This window comes from Arachis stenosperma, chromosome 1, assembly GCF_014773155.1.
Source record: "Arachis stenosperma cultivar V10309 chromosome 1, arast.V10309.gnm1.PFL2, whole genome shotgun sequence".
Taxonomy (NCBI): Eukaryota; Viridiplantae; Streptophyta; class Magnoliopsida; order Fabales; family Fabaceae; genus Arachis; species Arachis stenosperma.
Genome location: NC_080377.1, coordinates 45,346,994 through 45,364,765, shown reverse-complemented (window position 1 = coordinate 45,364,765; position 17,772 = coordinate 45,346,994). Strand labels below are relative to the sequence as shown.

General features: G+C 40.9%; 1 non-coding gene across 1 annotated transcript; it reads right to left on the bottom strand.

Annotated features, from left to right (window-relative positions):
• Positions 1–514: 514 nt before the first annotated feature.
• On the bottom strand, positions 515–618 carry LOC130954199 (small nucleolar RNA R71). The gene has a single exon (XR_009076220.1). It is a non-coding gene; the product is annotated as a small nucleolar RNA R71 (small nucleolar RNA).
• Between the last annotated feature and the right edge of the window lie 17,154 nt (positions 619–17,772).

Sequence of the window (17,772 nt, the reverse complement as noted above, 5' to 3'; positions counted from 1 at the left end):
TGTTGAAGCTGACCCTAAACCTGAAAGGACCTTGAAGCGAAAGCTAAGAGAAGCTAAGGCACAACTCTCTGTAGAGGACCTAACAGAAATCTTCAAAGAAGAAGAACCTATGGCAGCCGAAAACAACAACAATGCCAACAATGCAAGGAAGGTGCTGGGTGACTTTACTGCACCTACTCCTGACTTCTATGGGAGAAGCATCTCTATCCCTGCCATTGGAGCAAACAACTTTGAGCTTAAGCCTCAATTAGTTTCTCTAATGCAACAGAATTGCAAGTTCCATGGACTTCCATTGGAAGATCCTCATCAGTTTTTAGCTGAATTCTTGCAAATCTGTGACACTGTCAAGACTAATGGGGTTGACCCTGAGGTCTACAGACTTATGCTATTCCCTTTTGCTGTAAGAGACAGAACTAGGATATGGTTGGACTCACAACCTAAAGAAAGCCTGAACTCTTGGGAAAAGCTAGTCAATGCCTTCTTGGCAAAGTTCTTTCCACCTCAAAAATTAAGTAAGCTTAGAGTGGAAGTCCAAACCTTCAGACAGAAGGAAGGAGAATCCCTCTATGAAGCTTGGGAAAGATACAAACAATTGATCAGAAAATGTCCATCTGACATGCTTTCTGAATGGAGCATCATAGGTATTTTCTATGATGGTCTGTCTGAACTGTCCAAGATGTCTTTGGATAGCTCTGCTGGAGGATCTCTTCATCTGAAGAAGACGCCTACAGAAGCTCAAGAACTAATTGAAATGGTTGCAAATAACCAATTCATGTACACTTCTGAAAGGAATCCTGTGAACAATGGGACAAATCAGAAGAAAGGAGTTCTTGAGATTGATACTCTGAATGCCATATTGGCTCAGAACAAGATATTGACTCAGCAAGTCAATTTGATTTCTCAAAGTCTGTCTGGAATGCAAAATGCACCAAGCAGTACTAAGGATGCTTCATCTGAAGAAGAAGCTTATGATCCTGAGAACCCTTCAATGGAAGAGGTGAATTACATGGGAGAACCCTATGGAAACACCTATAATTCTTCATGGAGAAATCACCCAAATTTCTCATGGAAGGATCAACAGAAACCTCAACAAGGTTTCAACAACAACAATGGTGGAAGAAACAGGTTTAGCAATGGCAAGCCTTTTCCATCATCTTCTCAGCAACAGACAGAGAATTCTAAGCAGAACCACTCTGACTTAGCAACCATGGTCTCTGATCTAATCAAAACCACTCAAAGTTTCATGACTGAAACAAGGTCCTCCATTAGAAACTTGGAGGCACAAGTGGGACAGCTGAGCAAGAAAATTACTGAACTCCCTCCTAGTACTCTTCCAAGCAATACAGAAGAAAATTCAAAAGGAGAGTGCAAAGCCATCAACATGGCCGAATTTGGAGAGGAGGAAGAGGCAGTGAACGCCACTGAGGAAGACCTCAATGGACGTCCACTGGCCTCCAATGAGTTTCCCAATGAGGAACCATGGGAATCTGAGGCTCACACTGAGACCATAGAGATTCCAATGGATTTACTTCTGCCATTCATGAGCTCTGATGAGTATTCTTCCTCTAAAGAGGATGAGTATGTCACTGAAGAGCAAGTTGCTAAATACCTTGGAGCAATCATGAAGCTAAATGACAAGTTATTTGGTAATGAGACTTGGGAGGATGAACCCCCTTTGCTCACCAAAGAACTGGATGACTTGTCTAGGCAGAAATTACCTCAAAAGAGACAGGACCCTGGGAAGTTTTCAATACCTTGTACCATAGGCACCATGACCTTCAAGAAGGCTCTGTGTGACTTAGGGTCAAGTGTAAACCTCATGCCTCTCTCTGTAATGGAGAAGCTAGGGATCTTTGAAGTACAAGCTGCAAGAATCTCACTAGAGATGGCAGACAATTCAAAGAAACAAGCTCATGGACTTGTAGAGGATGTTTTGGTAAAGATTGAAGACGATTACATCCCTGCTGATTTCATAGTCCTAGAGACTGGAAAGTGCATGGATGAATCTATCATCCTTGGCAGACCCTTCCTAACCACAGCAAAGGCTGTGATTGATGTGGACAGAGGAGAATTGATCATTCAAGTGAATGAAGAATCCTTTGTGTTTAAGGCTCAAGGATGTCCCTCTGTCACCATGGAGAGGAAGCATGAAGAGCTTCTCTCAAAACAGAGTCAAACAGAGCCCCCACAGTCAAACTCTAAGTTTGGTGTTGGGAGGCCACAACCAAACTCTAAGTTTGGTGTTGACCCCCCACATTCAAACTCTAAGTTTGGTGTTGGGAGGTTCCAACATTGCTCTGAGTATCTGTGAGGCTCCATGAGAGCCCTCTGTCAAGCTACTGACATTAAAGAAACGCTTGTTGGGAGGCAACCCAATGTTATGTTTAATCTATTTTCCTTTGTTATTTTATGTTTTCTGTAGGTTGATGATCATGAGAAGTCACAAAATCAATTGAAAAAGCAAAAACAGAAAGAAAAATAGCACACCCTGGAGGAGAACTTGCTGGCGTTTAAACGCCAGTGAGGCTAGCAGATGGGCATTTAACGCCCAGTCTGGCACCATTCTGGGCGTTTAACGCCAGAAAGGGGCACCAGACTGGCGTTAAACGCCAGAAAAGGGCAAGCACCTGGCGTTAAACGCCAGAAATGGGCACCAGCCCGGCGTTTAACGCCAGAATTGGCACATAGTGCATTTTTGCACGCCACTTGGTGCAGGGTTGAATTTTCCTTGACACCTCAGGATCTGTGGACCCCACAGGATCCCCACCTATCCCACCACCCACTCTCTTCTTCTTCACCAATCACCTCAACACCTCTTCCCCAAAAACCCTTCACCTATCAAATCCCATCTTTCTCTTCACCACTCACATCCATCCTTCATAAAACCCCACCTACCTCACCATTCAAATTCAAACCACTTTCCCTCCCAAACCCATCCATAATGGCCAAACCCTACCCCTCTCTCCACCCCTATATAAACCCATCTTCACTCCTTCATTTTCACACACCCTAAACACTACTTCTCCCCCTTTTGGCCGAATCACAAAGCCACCTCCATCTCCTCCATTTCTTCTTCTTCTACTCTCTTCTTTCTTCTTTTGCTCGAGGACGAGCAAACCTTTTAAGTTTGGTGTGGTAAAAGCATTGCTTTTTGTTTTTCCATAACCATTTATGGCATCCAAGGCTGGAGAAACCTCTAGAAAGAGGAAAGGGAAGGCAAAAGCTTCCACCTCTGAGTCATGGGAGATGGATAGACTCATCTCAAGGGTGCACCAAGACCACTTCTATGAAGTTGTGGCCTTGAAGAAGGTGATCCCCCAGATCCCTTTCAAACTCAAAAAGGGTCAACTTTGATCAAAGGTTGGACCAAGTCCTCATAAACATTTGCGAAGATGGCGCTCAATGGAAGAGAAACTCAAGAGGGAAGCCGGTTCAACATAGAAGGAGACATCCTCATTGATGAGGACAAGCCCATCACTAAAAAAGGATGGAGCAAACAAGAGACCCCACTCATCATGAAGTCCCTGAGATGCCTCAAGGGATGCACTTTCCTCCACAAAACTATTGGGAGCAAATCAACACCTCCCTAGGAGAACTGAGTTCCAACATGGGACAACTAAGGGTGGAGCACCAAGAACATTCCATCCTCCTCCATAAAATTAGAGAAGATCAAAGAATCATGAGAGAGGAGCAACAAAGACAAGGAAGAGACATTAAGGAGCTCAAGCACTGCATAAGATCTTCAAGAGGAAGAACAAGCCGCCATCACTAAGGTGGACCCGTTCTTTAATTTCCTTGTTCTTTATTTTCCTGTTTTTCGAATTTTCATGCTTATGTTTATCCATGTTTGTGTCTTATGATCATTAGTGTCTTAGTGTCTATGCCTTAAAGATATGAATGTCCTATGAATCCATCACCTCTCTTAAATGAAAAATGTTCTTAATTGAAAAAGAGAAGAATTGCATGAATTTTAAATTTTATAACAGATTAATTATTTTGATGTGGTGACAATACTTTTGTTTTCTGAATGTATGCTTAAACAGTGCATATGTCTTTTGAATTTGTGGTTCATGAATGTTGGCTCTTGAAAGAATGATGAAAAAGGAGACATGTTACTGAGGATCTGAAAAATCATAAAAATGATTCTTGAAGTAAGAAAAAGCAGTGAATACAAAAAAAAAAAGAAAAGAAGCGAAAAAAAAGAAAAAAAACGAAAAAAAAAGGGAGAAAGAGAAAAAGAAAGAAAAAGAAAGAAATAAAGTTGTGATCCAAGGCAAAAAGAGTGTGCTTAAGAACCCTGGACACCTCTAATTGGGGACTCTAGCAAAGCTGAGTCACAATCTGAAAAGGTTCACCCAATTATGTGTCTGTGGCATGTATGTATCCGGTGGTAATACTGGAAGACAGAGTGCTTTGGGCCACGGCCAAGACTCATAAAGTAGCTGTGTTCAAGAATCATCATACTTAACTAGGAGAATCAATAACACTATCTGGACTCTGAGTTCCTAAAGAAGCCAATCATTCTGAATTTCAAAGGATAGAGTGAGATGCCAAAACTGTTCAGAGACAAAAAGCTAAAAGCCCCGCTCATCTAATTAATACTGATCTTCATAGATGTTTTTGGAGTTCATTGCATATTCTCTTCTTTTTATCTTATTTGATTTTCAGATGCTTGGGGACAAGCAACAATTTATGTTTGGTGTTGTGATGAGCGGATAATTTGTACGCTTTTTGGCATTGTTTTTGTTATGTTTTCAGTATGTTTTAGTTAGTTTTTAGTATATTTTTATTAGTTTTTAGTTAAAATTCACTTTTCTGGGCTTTACTATGAGTTTGTGTGTTTTTCTATGATTTCAGGTATTTTCTGGCTGAAATTGAGGGACTTGAGCAAAAATCTGATTCAGAGACTGAAAAGGACTGCAGATGCTGTTGGATTCTAACCTCCCTGCACTCGAAGTGGATTTTCTGGAGCTACAGAAGCCCGATTGGCGCGCTCTCAACGGCGTTGGAAAGTAGACATTCTGGGCTTTCCAGCAATATATGATAGTCTATACTTTGCCCAAGATTTGATGGCCCAAACCGGCGTTCAAAGTCACCTTCAGAATTCCCAGCGTTAAACGCCGGAACTGGCACCAAAGTGGGAGTTAAACGCCCAAACTGGCACAAAAGCTGGCATTTAACTCCAAGAAGAGTCTCTACACGAAAATGCTTCAATGCTCAGCCCAAGCACACACCAAGTGGGCCCGAAAGTGGATTTTTATGTCATTTACTCATTTCTGTAAACCCTAGGCTACTAGTTCTCTATAAATAAGACATTTTGCTATTGTATTTTCATCTTGGTTCTTCTGGTTCCCTCTTTGGGGCCGAAGCCAATGATCACTTTTGTTCTTATGTATTTTCAACGGTGGAGTTTCTACACACCATAGATTAAGGTGTGGAGCTCTGCTGTACCTCGAGTATTAATGCAATTACTACTGTTCTTCTATTCAATTCAGCTTGTTCTTATTCCAAGATATTCATTCGCACTCAAGAACTTGATGAATGTGATGATTATGTGACGCTCATCATCATTCTCACTTATGAACGCGTGACTAACAACCACCTCCATTCTACAAGCAAACAGGGCTCTAATGTTTATCTCTTGGGTTCTTTAATCGGAATCTTCGTGGTATAAGCTAGAATTGATGGCGGCATTCAAGAGAATCCGGAAGGTCTAAACCTTGTCTGTGGTATTCCGAGTAGGATTTAATGATTGAATGACTGTGACGAGCTTCAAACTCGCGATTGTGGGGCGTTAGTGACAGACGCAAAAGAATCACTGGATTCTATTCCGACATGATCGAGAACTGACAGCTAGATAGCCGTGCCGTGACAGGGTGCGTTGAACATTTCCACTGAGAGGACGGGACTGTAGCCATTGACAACGGTGATGCCCGAACATACAGCTTGCCATGGAAAGGAGTAAGAAGGATTGGATGAAGACAGTAGAAAAGCAGAGAGACGGAAGGGACAAAGCATCTCCATTCGCTTATCTGAAGTTCTCACCAATGAATTGCATAAGTATCTCTATCTTATCTTTATGTTTTATTCATATATCATCCATAACCATTTGAGTCTGCCTGACTGAGATTTACAAGGTGACCATAGCTTGCTTCATACCAACAATCTCTGTGGGATCGACCCTTACTCGCGTAAGGTTTATTACTTGGACGACCCAGTGCACTTGCTGGTTAGTTGTGCGAAGTTGTGTTTATGCCATGGTATTGAGCACCAAGTCTTTGGGGCCATTACTAGATATTATTTGAGTTGTGAAAAGTAGTGATCACAATTTCGCATACCAGCGTGGCACGCCAACCTCTCAACCTCACTTAGGCGTGCCACTTGAGCAACTAGGCGTGGCACGCCAATGCATAAGATAACATAAGCAAGGACTGGGCGTGCCATTTTGTGTCGAAGGCGTGGCACGCCAATCCAGGCATGTCACTATGGCGTGCCAGTTGAAGGCCGAGACGTGGCACGCCAACTACTGGAACAAGACAAGATCATGGGCGTGGCACGCCAACCATTAGGCGTGGCACGCTGGTATAAGTTTCCAGAGAGGATGGAAGAGGCCAATTACATGGGGCGTGCCACTTGGTATCGAAGGCGTGGCACGCCATTCACTATTCTTCACTTAGGCGTGCCACTTGAGCAACCAGGCGTGGCACGCCAGTGTCATTCAGAGGGCAAAGAAGCATTGGGGTGTGCCACTTGAGTTCGTGGCATGGCACGCCAAATAGAGGAACCATTCACTCACAAAGGGGCGTGGCACGCCAGACCCTGGGCGTGCCATGCTAGTGCAACTTTTCAGAGGAGCTTAGCCAAGCACACAACAAGGGCGTGGCACGCTAGACCTTGGGCATGCCATGCTAGTTCAAGTTTCCAGAGGCAAAGGAAAGTGGAAAAATCAAAGGGCGTGCCACTTGAGCTCGAAGGCGTGGCACGCCAACACAAGAATTCCACTATGGCGTGCCACTTGAGTTCGAAGGCGTGGCACGCCAAGGTTGATAATTGTACGAGCGTGCCACTTGAAGGATTGAGCGTGGCACGCCAAGCTAGTTTGAAGGGCATGTGACACGCCGGTAAAGCACCAGCCACACGGCAGCTAAGAAGTCATGCTTATTGAGTGTTTTCTTTCCCTCCAAAATGTAATTTTCCCTTTTTCAGTTTTGTAATTCTTTTATTTTTACTAGGAGTAGTATAAATACCCCCAAGGAGTACTGAAGAGGGGTTAAGCAGTTAGTTTTAGATCCACTTTTACACTCCACTTTTGAGTACTTTTCAAGCTATGAGTAGCTAACTTCCCTCTCATTGAGAGAGGGAGCTCTGTTGTACTTGATGGATTGATAATAGTGAAATTCTTCTTCTCTTCATCTTCTCTTTGATTTGTTAGAAGGAATTTTGCTCTTAATGCTTAGTGTTCAATTATCTTGGGAAAGAGATTGAATGCAATTGGGTTTCATGGGAACCTTGGGAAAGGAAACATGAAACCATGCTTGAAATCCCTTCTCGCACTTGAGTAGAATCTGGGTTTTGGTGATGGGATACGTGACATATAATCCACCCTCTACCTGGACCTATGAGGGTGTGTGGTATAATCAGGGACCAAGCATATCTCTCTTCATGAGCAATTAGACCAAGGAATTGGCTATTGATCAAGATCTAAGAGATTGAGTCACCAAGGGATTTGGGCTCAATCAATCATGATTACCAAGAGGTCAATAAGTTGCATGATTGAAGAAGATATAAGCTAGATTTGATCCAAAGAGACAACAACTCCTAATCTCAATGAATTCCCCCTTTCTTATCTATCCATTTCTTTACAGCTTAATTTTACATTCAGCAATTCCCCACTCCCATTTACATTCAAGTCATTTATGATTCAGCACTTTACATTCTGCAATTTCCATTTCTGTACTTTATTGCTTTTCTTTATATTCTAGTCATTTACATTTATGTCATCATTTACAATTCTGCACTTCACAATCTTATTGATCCGCTTGACTAATTCATCAATCAATTAAAACTGCTTGGATTTGCCAATCTCTGTGGATACGATCCCACTGCACTGTGGGTTATTACTTGACGATAATTTTGGTGCGCTTGCTAAAAGAACTAATTCACTAATTTTTGAAAGGGGTAGTGAATTCTGGTCATCAAGTTTTATGGCGCCGTTGCCGGGGATTGGCTTAAATTTGGCAATGGTTAAATTGCTTGGAGAGCTAGATTAAGCAATTTAAATTCCTTGTTATTTTAATTTCTTTTATTTAGCATTTTTTTATTTTATTTTGAGCTCTATTTCCTTCTTCTTTAATTATCTTAATTAGTGTCCATATTCCAACTCTTCTAACTGTTTGATCAATTGCACCATTCACACTAACAACTACTCTAACAAAAGTAATTCCTTCATCCACTTTCTTTCTTGCTTTTTGCCTTGATTGGTTGTATGACAGGTAGGAGAAGCGGGGCTTCAACTTCCTTTGATTCTAAACCTGAGAGGACCTTCCTTAGATTAAAGAGGGAAGCAAGAGGGAAGAGAGTTATTGGTGCTGAGGAAGAGGAAGAGTATTTTGAAACAAACATGGAGGAGAATATGGAGAATCATCATGAGGAAGAAGTTCATAACCATGCCAGAGGAGGCCCAGTCAACCATGATGGGCAAAAAAAGAGAGTCTTAGGCTCCTACATCAACCCAAACCCAGGAAATTGTGGCAGCAGCATCCTAAAGCCAACAATACATGCCAATAATTTTGAGCTGAAGTCTCAGCTCATCACACTTGTTCAGAATAATTGCTCATATGGAGGAAGTGCCCAAGAAGATCCCAATCAACATCTCAGCACATTCTTGAGGATATGTGATACTGTAAAGTCCAACGGGGTACACCCTGAGATCTATAAACTACTCTTGTTCCCTTTCTCACTCAGAGATAAGGCAGCAAAGTGGTTGGAATCATTCCCTAAGGATAGCCTAACTACATGGGAAGAGGTTGTGAACAGATTCCTTACAAGATTTTACCCTCCACAAAGAATTAATAGGCTGAGAGCTGAGGTGCAAACTTTCAGACAACAAGATGGAGAAACACTCTATGAGGCCTGGGAGGGATTCAAAGATCTGACAAGAAGATGCCCACAGAAAATGTTCAATGAGCGGGTACAACTACATATCTTTTATGACGGACTATCCTATGAAGCAAAGAAGGAAGTAGATCATTCTTCAGGAGGCTCACTCAACAAAAAATAAAACCATTGAAGAGGCCATAGATGTCATTGAAACTGTAGCTGAAAATGAGTATTTCTATGCCTCAGAAAGGACTCAGAAGAAGGGAGTGCTAGAACTCAACTCTGTAGATGCTCTGTTAGCTCAGAACAAGGCAATTGCAGCACAAATAGCAGCCTTAACCAAGAGGATGGAAGCCAACCAAGCCTCAGTCATTCAAGACCAAACTCCTCAACAAGAAGGTAATGCATCAGAATCTGAAGGTGACTGGGAACAAGCTAATTATGTGCACAATTCATCTAGAACACCATATGACCCACACTCTAAGACATACAACCCAGGTTGGAAGAACCACCGAAACTTTGGGTGGGAAAATCAACAAAACCACAACCAGGACCACAACAAGCCTTACCCATTAAATCAGCATCCCAACCACAACCCCAACCATCAAACAGGGAACCATAGACCCTACCATAACTCACAAAACACATCATACCATAACAACCAACCCATACACAACAACCTCAATCAAGATGCATCATCCTCAACTATGAAATCATGCAAAATCAAGAGCAACTTTGAGAGGATGGAGGCTGCAATAGCATAACTGTTATCCCAGATTTCAGGGGCAGTCTCCTCCCTCATGGACAGACAAGCACAAACTGACGAAAGGATAGATGCTAATCAAGAGGAATACAGGTCAAATCTGAAAAATCAAGGCACAGCAATTTCAAAGTTGGAGGCACAAGTGGAGATTTTGTCCAAGCAAATCCCACTTTCCACACAGACATTTCCCAGCGATACCATGGCTAACCCAAGAGGGGAATGCAAATCCATAACTCTGGGAAGTGGGAAGGTTGTAGAGGAAGGAGCCCCAAGCAAAGATAATCATGAAGAGGTTGCCCCAAAACATGGGAACGAGGATGAAGGGGAGATCCCAGCTTCACCTCCACCAAAACCAGTTTTGAAGCCCTATGTGCCAAAGGCACCATACCCACAAAGACTGAGAAAAGATGGGAAAAATGGCAAGTTCTCTAAGTTCCTAGAGATCTTTAAGAGGCTCCAAATCAACATACCATTTGTTGAGGCATTAGAACAAATGCCACTCTATGCCAAGTTCTTGAAGGAGCTTATAACCAAAAAGAGGAACTGGGAGGTAAAAGAAACCATAGTATTGACTGAGGAGTGCAGCGCTGATGTGCATAAACTTGATATGCTATGATTTAGGAAATTGCACGATCGGCAAAATTCCTTCCGGCAAGTGCACCGGTTATCGTCAAGTACAAACTCACAATAAAGTGAGGTCGAATCCCACAAGGATTGGTTGAATAAGCAATTCGGATTAGAAGTGTGTTCTAGTTGAGCGGATCAAGATTTAGATGAGAATTGCGGAATCTTAAATTGCATGAATTAAAGAGCGAGAAGTTAAAGTGCTGAAATTAAAAAGGGATGGGGGTGATTGCATGAATGGAAATTGCAGAATGTAAATAGAAAGTGTAGATCAGAAATGGGGAGTTCATTGGGTGTTAGGAGATATTGAGATCTCCGAATCAAAACATTTTTATCTCTTCCTCAACCAATGCATTCATTGAATTTTGCTTGGCAATCTTATATGATTGGATCCCAATCCCTTGGCTCACCAATTCTCTCTAAAAACAAACAAATTCCCAATCCCTTGGTTTAAATGTTCATAAGAAGAGATGATGCTCGATCACTAATTATACCACACAGTTTCATGAACCACAATTTGGTAGGATTACATGTCACAATATCCATCCAAACCCCAATTCAATTCACTGTGAGAAAGCTTCTCTAGCATGAATCCTCCATTCCTTTCCCAAGGTTCCGAAGGATTCCAATTATGGGTAGTTTCTTTTCCAAGACAACTACCCAATGGAGTTAGATCGAGAAGCTTTCTAACAAATTTCAAGAGAAAAGATTGAAGAAGAAGATAAAACTATTATTGATTCATTGAATTACAATAGAGCTCCCTAACCCAATGAAAGGGGTTTAGTGAGTCATAGCTCTGAATTCAATTACAAAAAGATGAAAAATTCTCAAGTGTCCAAAAGTGCTAACTAACTTCAATTCTATCCTATTTATACACTTTCTAAATTGAGCTTCTGTTGTGTTTCTTGGGCTTTGAGGCCTTTCCCTGATTTCCTTTTGCTTTAGGTTTATGGTCCATAATCCTGATGAGGCTGTGATCCAATTCTGTAACATTCATTGAGCAAACTTAGTGATAAACAAGTAATGACACGAGACTCAACAAATTGAAGTTCCAGACTCATCAATTCTTCAAGCCCAATCCCATAAACCATGATATTCAATTGGGTTTCATACCATAATACGTTTAAGTTGAAGTTTGTGCTCAAATGCTAACTTAAACTTCAATATACTTGGCCCAGAAACCCTTTCAAAAAGTGGCGTTTAAGTTGAAGTTTAAGTTTCAGTTTAAGGTTAAACTGAAACTTAAACGTGGAAATGGAAGAAAGCAACTATGGAGTGTGGTATGGTCGAACACGTTTAAGCTTTAGTTTAAGGTTAAACTAAAGCTTAAACGTGGAATTGAAGAAAGCAACCCTGGAGGCAATTTGAGGTCGAACACGTTTAAGCTCCAGTTTAAGGTTAAACTGGAGCTTAAACGTGGGAATGAAGAAGGTAGCCCAGGAGTGTGAATGTCGAACACGTTTAAGCTCCAGTTTAACCTTAAACTGGAGCTTAAACGTGGAAATGGCTTCCTGGTGCATAATGTGGGTCGAACACGTTTAACCTCCAGTTTAAGGTTAAACTGGAGGTTAAACGTGGAAATGCTCCCTTGGTGCTATTCTCCTTCTGGCGTTTAACTTCCAGTTTAAGGTTAAACTGGAGGTTAAACGCCAGTTTCAGCATTTCTCAACTTCCATGATTCTGGCGTTTAACTTCCAGTTTAACCTTAAACTGGAGGTTAAACGCCAATTTCAGCTTTGGTGCATTTCTCATTCTGCCATTTAACTTCCAGTTTAAGGTTAAACTGGAGGTTAAACGCCACTTTCAGCATTATATGGCTTGGGAGTTTAAGCTTCCTTTATTGATTTTGTTGCTTCCTTGCCTAGCCTCTTCTTCCCTGAAATCATCCAAACAATTGCATCAAAGTCTTGCAAAATTTCATGAGAAATCTTACATTCATAGCATTCAAGTAATATAACTAAAAACTCATGGAATTTGCATCAAAATTATACTGTTTGGATGATTCATTACTTTGTTGTTCATTTAACCATTCTTGGTTACTTTAAGCTCAAGAAAATGCATAAAACAACTAAAACTAACAGAAAAATGCTAGTGAAACTAGCCTAAGATGCCTTGGCATCACAACACCAAACTTAATACTTGCTTGTCCCTAAGCAAGTCCTGAGTTATTTGAGGAGAAAGTATGAAACAAAAAGCAATTACATTGGCTATATTAGCAAGCATTTGAAGTTCATCAGAAGGGTTTTATGCAGAAAGTTGCAGCATCACTTTTTCATTCTTATCAGGTAGGATTATCACTTTTTTTTATTGCATCCATCAAACACTGCTATGGCCTCTTGTTATTCTTATGTCCTTGGCACTTTTTTTTCTTTCTTTGTTTTTCTTTTTCTTAGAGTTCCTTTGCTCCTTGTTTGCTCAGTGTCATGTGTTGCACAAGCCTTTGGCATTTTCTTTTTCTTATCAGTGCACTACACATATCCACTACAGGCATTTTAGTTCACATTTCTTCTTGAGACATTGGTGCCCAGCACCTCTTTGTGTGACTAAATGTTTTGTATTTAGGTTGCTCTTGATAATGGACTTTTGGTTGATAATCCCGGGTTAGTTAACCCAAGTTACCAAGTGTTGAAACACTCCTCAGAACCTATTCATCCAAGCATATCCTTAATACATAAACACCACAGGCATTTGTCTCAGAAGTTCAAACCATTGGTGCCTAGCTTATTTTCTCAATTTTTTTTTTTTGCTTTTTGGTTGCCCTTTTTCCGTGGCTTTTTCTTCTTCTTTTTCTTTCTTTTTCATGGCCAAAGACATTTATTCATCAAGATCCATAGACAGTATTCAACTTCTACACAAAAATGATACTTCTACACTCAATTTCCAGTGAGCTGACTAAACAATCAAGCATGCATACCACCACTTAATTCTACTTGATTTGTCACTAATTGAGCCAAGTTCTTTTTGTTCAAACTTTTCTTTTAATTTTTGGAAACAGAACAATCAAGGCAAGCATTTGTTTAAGAAGGTGGAGTTATATCCAAACATCTAGGCATTCACTTTATTCAAAGCAATAAACAGACAAACATACTAAAACCTTCACATTAAAACTTAAATGACTTATAATGAAAGAAAACTCATAAAGACAATTCACAAACTATCATTTGATTATTAAGGAACGAGACCACCTCTTATTTATTGCTTGGTTCTTCTTGATTCTTGGGATCCTGCTTCTTCTTGCTTCTTACCTCTTTTTGACCACTTGTACTTCCTTTGTCTTTTCTTATGAGCTTTTTCCAGAATCCAGCCTTTTTCATTGTTTCTTCCACTCCTTTTTCAAGGGCCATTGCCTTGTTTATTTCTCCTTCTTTTCTCCCTTTGAAATACTCATCAAAAGCTGGGAATGCTGGGTCCATCTTGTGTAGATGTTCCCCTATGTAGTTAAGCTTGATTTGAGAACTGATGTTGTAATCAGCTTGAACTGAGTATCTTGCATTCTGCAAAGTGGTGGCTTCCTTGATTGCCAAGATATTGGCATCTTGGTGTTGGCATATGTGGCTGAGGGATTCCTGTAATTGTAAATTCTGTTCCCTTTGCAGATCTAGGAATCTTGATTCAAAGTTCCTTTGCATATCCATCATTTTTAGGTGAAAGTCCTCTTGTCTCTCCTGAGACCTCATGTATTGTTGAGACATTCCTTCTATGATTTCCTGCACTCTGCTCATATCCACGGGGTCTCTGGGAACTTGTTGCCTTCTTTCTGGAATTCCTTGCTCTTCTTGCTCTTCTTCTCCTTCTTCTCCTTCTTCTCCTTCTTGCTCTGCTTCTGCTTGTTGCCCTTCTTCATTTCTTCTTTTTGTATGTCTTGGAGCAATTGGGCCAAGAGTCATTCTGTACGCAGTTATGGCCATTCTAGGATATAGCCAATTAGGTCTTTCATCTTCAAGTGGTACTTGGGCATCGATGCATAGTCTAATGATGGTGCTAGGGAAGTGGAGCCAGGAGTCATGGTCACTTTTCTCACTAAACTCTTGTATCTGTTCAGCAATGAGTTTATGAACTTTGATCTCCCCTCCCACCATAATGCAATGTAGCAAGATGGCTTTTTTAGGGACTATTTCTGAAGAGTTTGCAGTGGGTAGGATGGATCTCCTAACTATTGCATACCACCCTTTAGCTTCAGGTGTTAGGTCTCCCCTTCTCAAGACTCTTGGAGCCCCTTTTGTTTTTCTCACCCATTCAGCTCTGATGGCACAAAGGTCTTCAGCAATAGTCGAATAGTCAGGTTCTCCTATCATCCTTTCCTCATAACTTGCTTGGCTGAAACGTATGTTTTTCAGGCCAAGAGTTTTCATGATTGCTTTGGGGCTGAAGTCAACTTCCACCCCTCTCACATAGCTTTTGTATGTGGGTTCCTCGGTTGGATCCTCCCTCACTGCATTTGCATAAAACTCCTTCACCAGGTTGATGTTGATTTTACTGATTGGCTTAGTCAAGAGCTCCCACTTCCTCTTTTTGATCTTCTCCCAAATACCTGGAAACTCATCCTTTTCAAGGTCAAAGGGAACCTCAGCTAGTACCCTTTTAGGTCTCATCCATTCGGCTTGAATCTCATGGAAAACTGATTTGTATTTCCATGCATTAAATTCCCTTTCCTCCTCCATTGGCTCCTTATCCTTTCTTCTTTTGTGGCTAGATGAGGCTGCCATTGGTTCCTTAGTTTTGGCAAGTGACAAGCTAAAGTTGACAAAGTGAAGTAAGAAAGTGTTGTTAGAAGTGTGGTGAAGTTGTTTTCGGCAAGAGATGGTTATGCTATGATGAAAGAAAATGTGCAAGAAGGAGATTTGGTGGTGTGGGACTCCTTCCCCTAGTGGTTCTTTATAGTGCATGCACGTGAAAAAATGGACGGCTAGGGTGAATTGTGAAGTATGGCTTGATGGTAAATATATGAATTAGGGAAAAGGACGAATTGCTTTTCACTTTCTTGGAAGTATTCTGGGTGCATTAGGTTGTACATGTAGCTATCTTTTCATGCAGAACTTCCTTTTCCCATGTGTTAGTTTCAAAGGCTTTTGAACTTCCTTTTTGACCAAGAACCGTACCTCCCCCCTTGTCTTCTTCCTCCATTCTTATCTTTCCTTTTGTACCTGCACAAACAAACAAATTTGCTATTATTTTTCGGTCCATGTGAATAATGAATAGTACTTGCACATGTTTTTCATTCTTTTTGAATTGTAAATCAATGATTGTCTTCATGAGCTTATAGCCGTGACCTTTGTATGTATGCACACTTATTACTGGACACCAAACTTAGTGTTTGGTAATGTCTCCTGATAACATGAAATCCATGTTGGTTGTCCTTAATAATTGTGCATAATTCTAATAAATCATAGTCACTTTGGCTCTTTGATCCTAACAATTTTACTACCTATTGAAATCAAAGTATTAAAACATGCAAATGGTATACTTGTCATGAATTTCTGAATCCAAAGGAACTTCTTGTTTTTCATTAACTGTGTTCAAAAGGAACACCAAACTTAATGTTTGGTTGTGCACCTTGAAAGATTGAATACAATTTGAATAAGATTTGGGGGTGCCTTCAGGTACACCAAACTTAGAGACCAATTGTATTTTACATGCAATGTTTAGTGCACCTTATCAACAGTTGTTCTGAGAATTCAAGTTCATGCATAAGAAACCATGCTTTATTAGATGCAGAGCAAAACAATAAAGAGTAAGGATACTAAAACATGGGTTGCCTCCCATGAAGCGCTTCTTTAACGTCACTAGCTTGACGGTTGTCCCTTGTTAGGAGGGATTGTAGTGCTTGATGTCCTCTCCTCTCACTATGGAAACATCCCCATTTGATTCCTTCATGATTTCCAAATGTTCCATAGAAAGAACTTTCCTGATTGTGAACACTTGAGGGAGCTGGGAAGGAATGGGTTTGAGGCCAGGTGGGATTGGCAAATAATGACTTGGTATCACTTTATCTCCCGGAGAGAAACCTTCAGTGGGAATTTTCTTGTTTCTCCACCCTCTTGGCAATTTCTTTACAATTCTTCCCTCTCTCTTGAGGATTTCTTCATTGACCCTTATGCTAGGAGGACACTTCTGATCTGTTTCTTGTGGCTTTAACTCCTGTAATTCTTGTTTGCCTTCAAAGGATTGTTTTAGAGTTTCAGCTGCTGAATTGCTTTCCTCCAAACACATATTGCTATTATCATCCTTAGGCTTTTCAGGTTCTGGTTCAGGCTCAGATGCAGGTTTAAAAACATGGAAAATGAGTTGTTCATCATGTACTCTCAAAATTAGCTCTCCTTGTTCTATATCTATGAGCGCTCTAGCAGTGGCTAGAAATGGCCTTCCCAGAATGATAGGGTGTAGGTAGCTTTCCTCCATGTCCAAAATGACAAAGTCTGTGGGAAAAAAATAATTTCCCACTTTCACTAGCACATTCTCAACTACCCCTTCAGCTTGCTTTTGAGTTTTGTCAGCCAGTTGTATGATTACATCAGTGGATCTCACCTCATTCAGTTGTAGCCTCCTCAGAAGAGTCAGAGGCATCACATTTATGCTAGCTCCTAGATCACAGAATCCTCTGTCAATTTTTGTTTCCCCTATGATGCAGGGGATATGAAAACTTCCTGGGTCTGTTTTCTTAGAGACCATATCCTTCTTGATGAGTGCACTGCATTCTTTGTTCATTATTACAGTTTGTCCTCCCTTCAAAACTCTTTTCTTGCTCAGCAATTCCTTTAAATACTTGATATGTGTAGGCATCTGCTGGAGGATCTCAAGAAAGGGAATATTGATGTGGAGAGACTTAAATGTCTCTAAGAACCTTGAATATGTTTTCCCTTTTTCACCTCCTCCTAACCTCTGAGGAAATGGTGCTTTTGGTTGGTATGTTCCCAGCATGCCTTCCCTTTGCATTTCCTTGGCTTGCTCAGTTTCACTTTCCTGCTTAGCTTCTTCCACACCTTCTTTCAAGATTTCTGGCTCCTTTTCTGAGGGTCTGATTCCTTCTTCTTCTGAGACTTCCTTCAATATGGTGATGGCATTGCATTCTTCCCATCTCACTCCCTTTTGTTCCCCCTTAGGATTCTTTTCAGTGTCACTAGGGAACACTGCAGTTGACTTGGGGGCCTGTTGAGATAGCTCTCCTACTCGAGACTCCATCCACTTGAGTTTTTCACCATGGCTCCTTAAGGTCGATCTCACATCTTCCCTAAAGCTTTTCAACTCATTTATGTCCTGACCCATGTTTGCTAGTATTCCTTCTATCC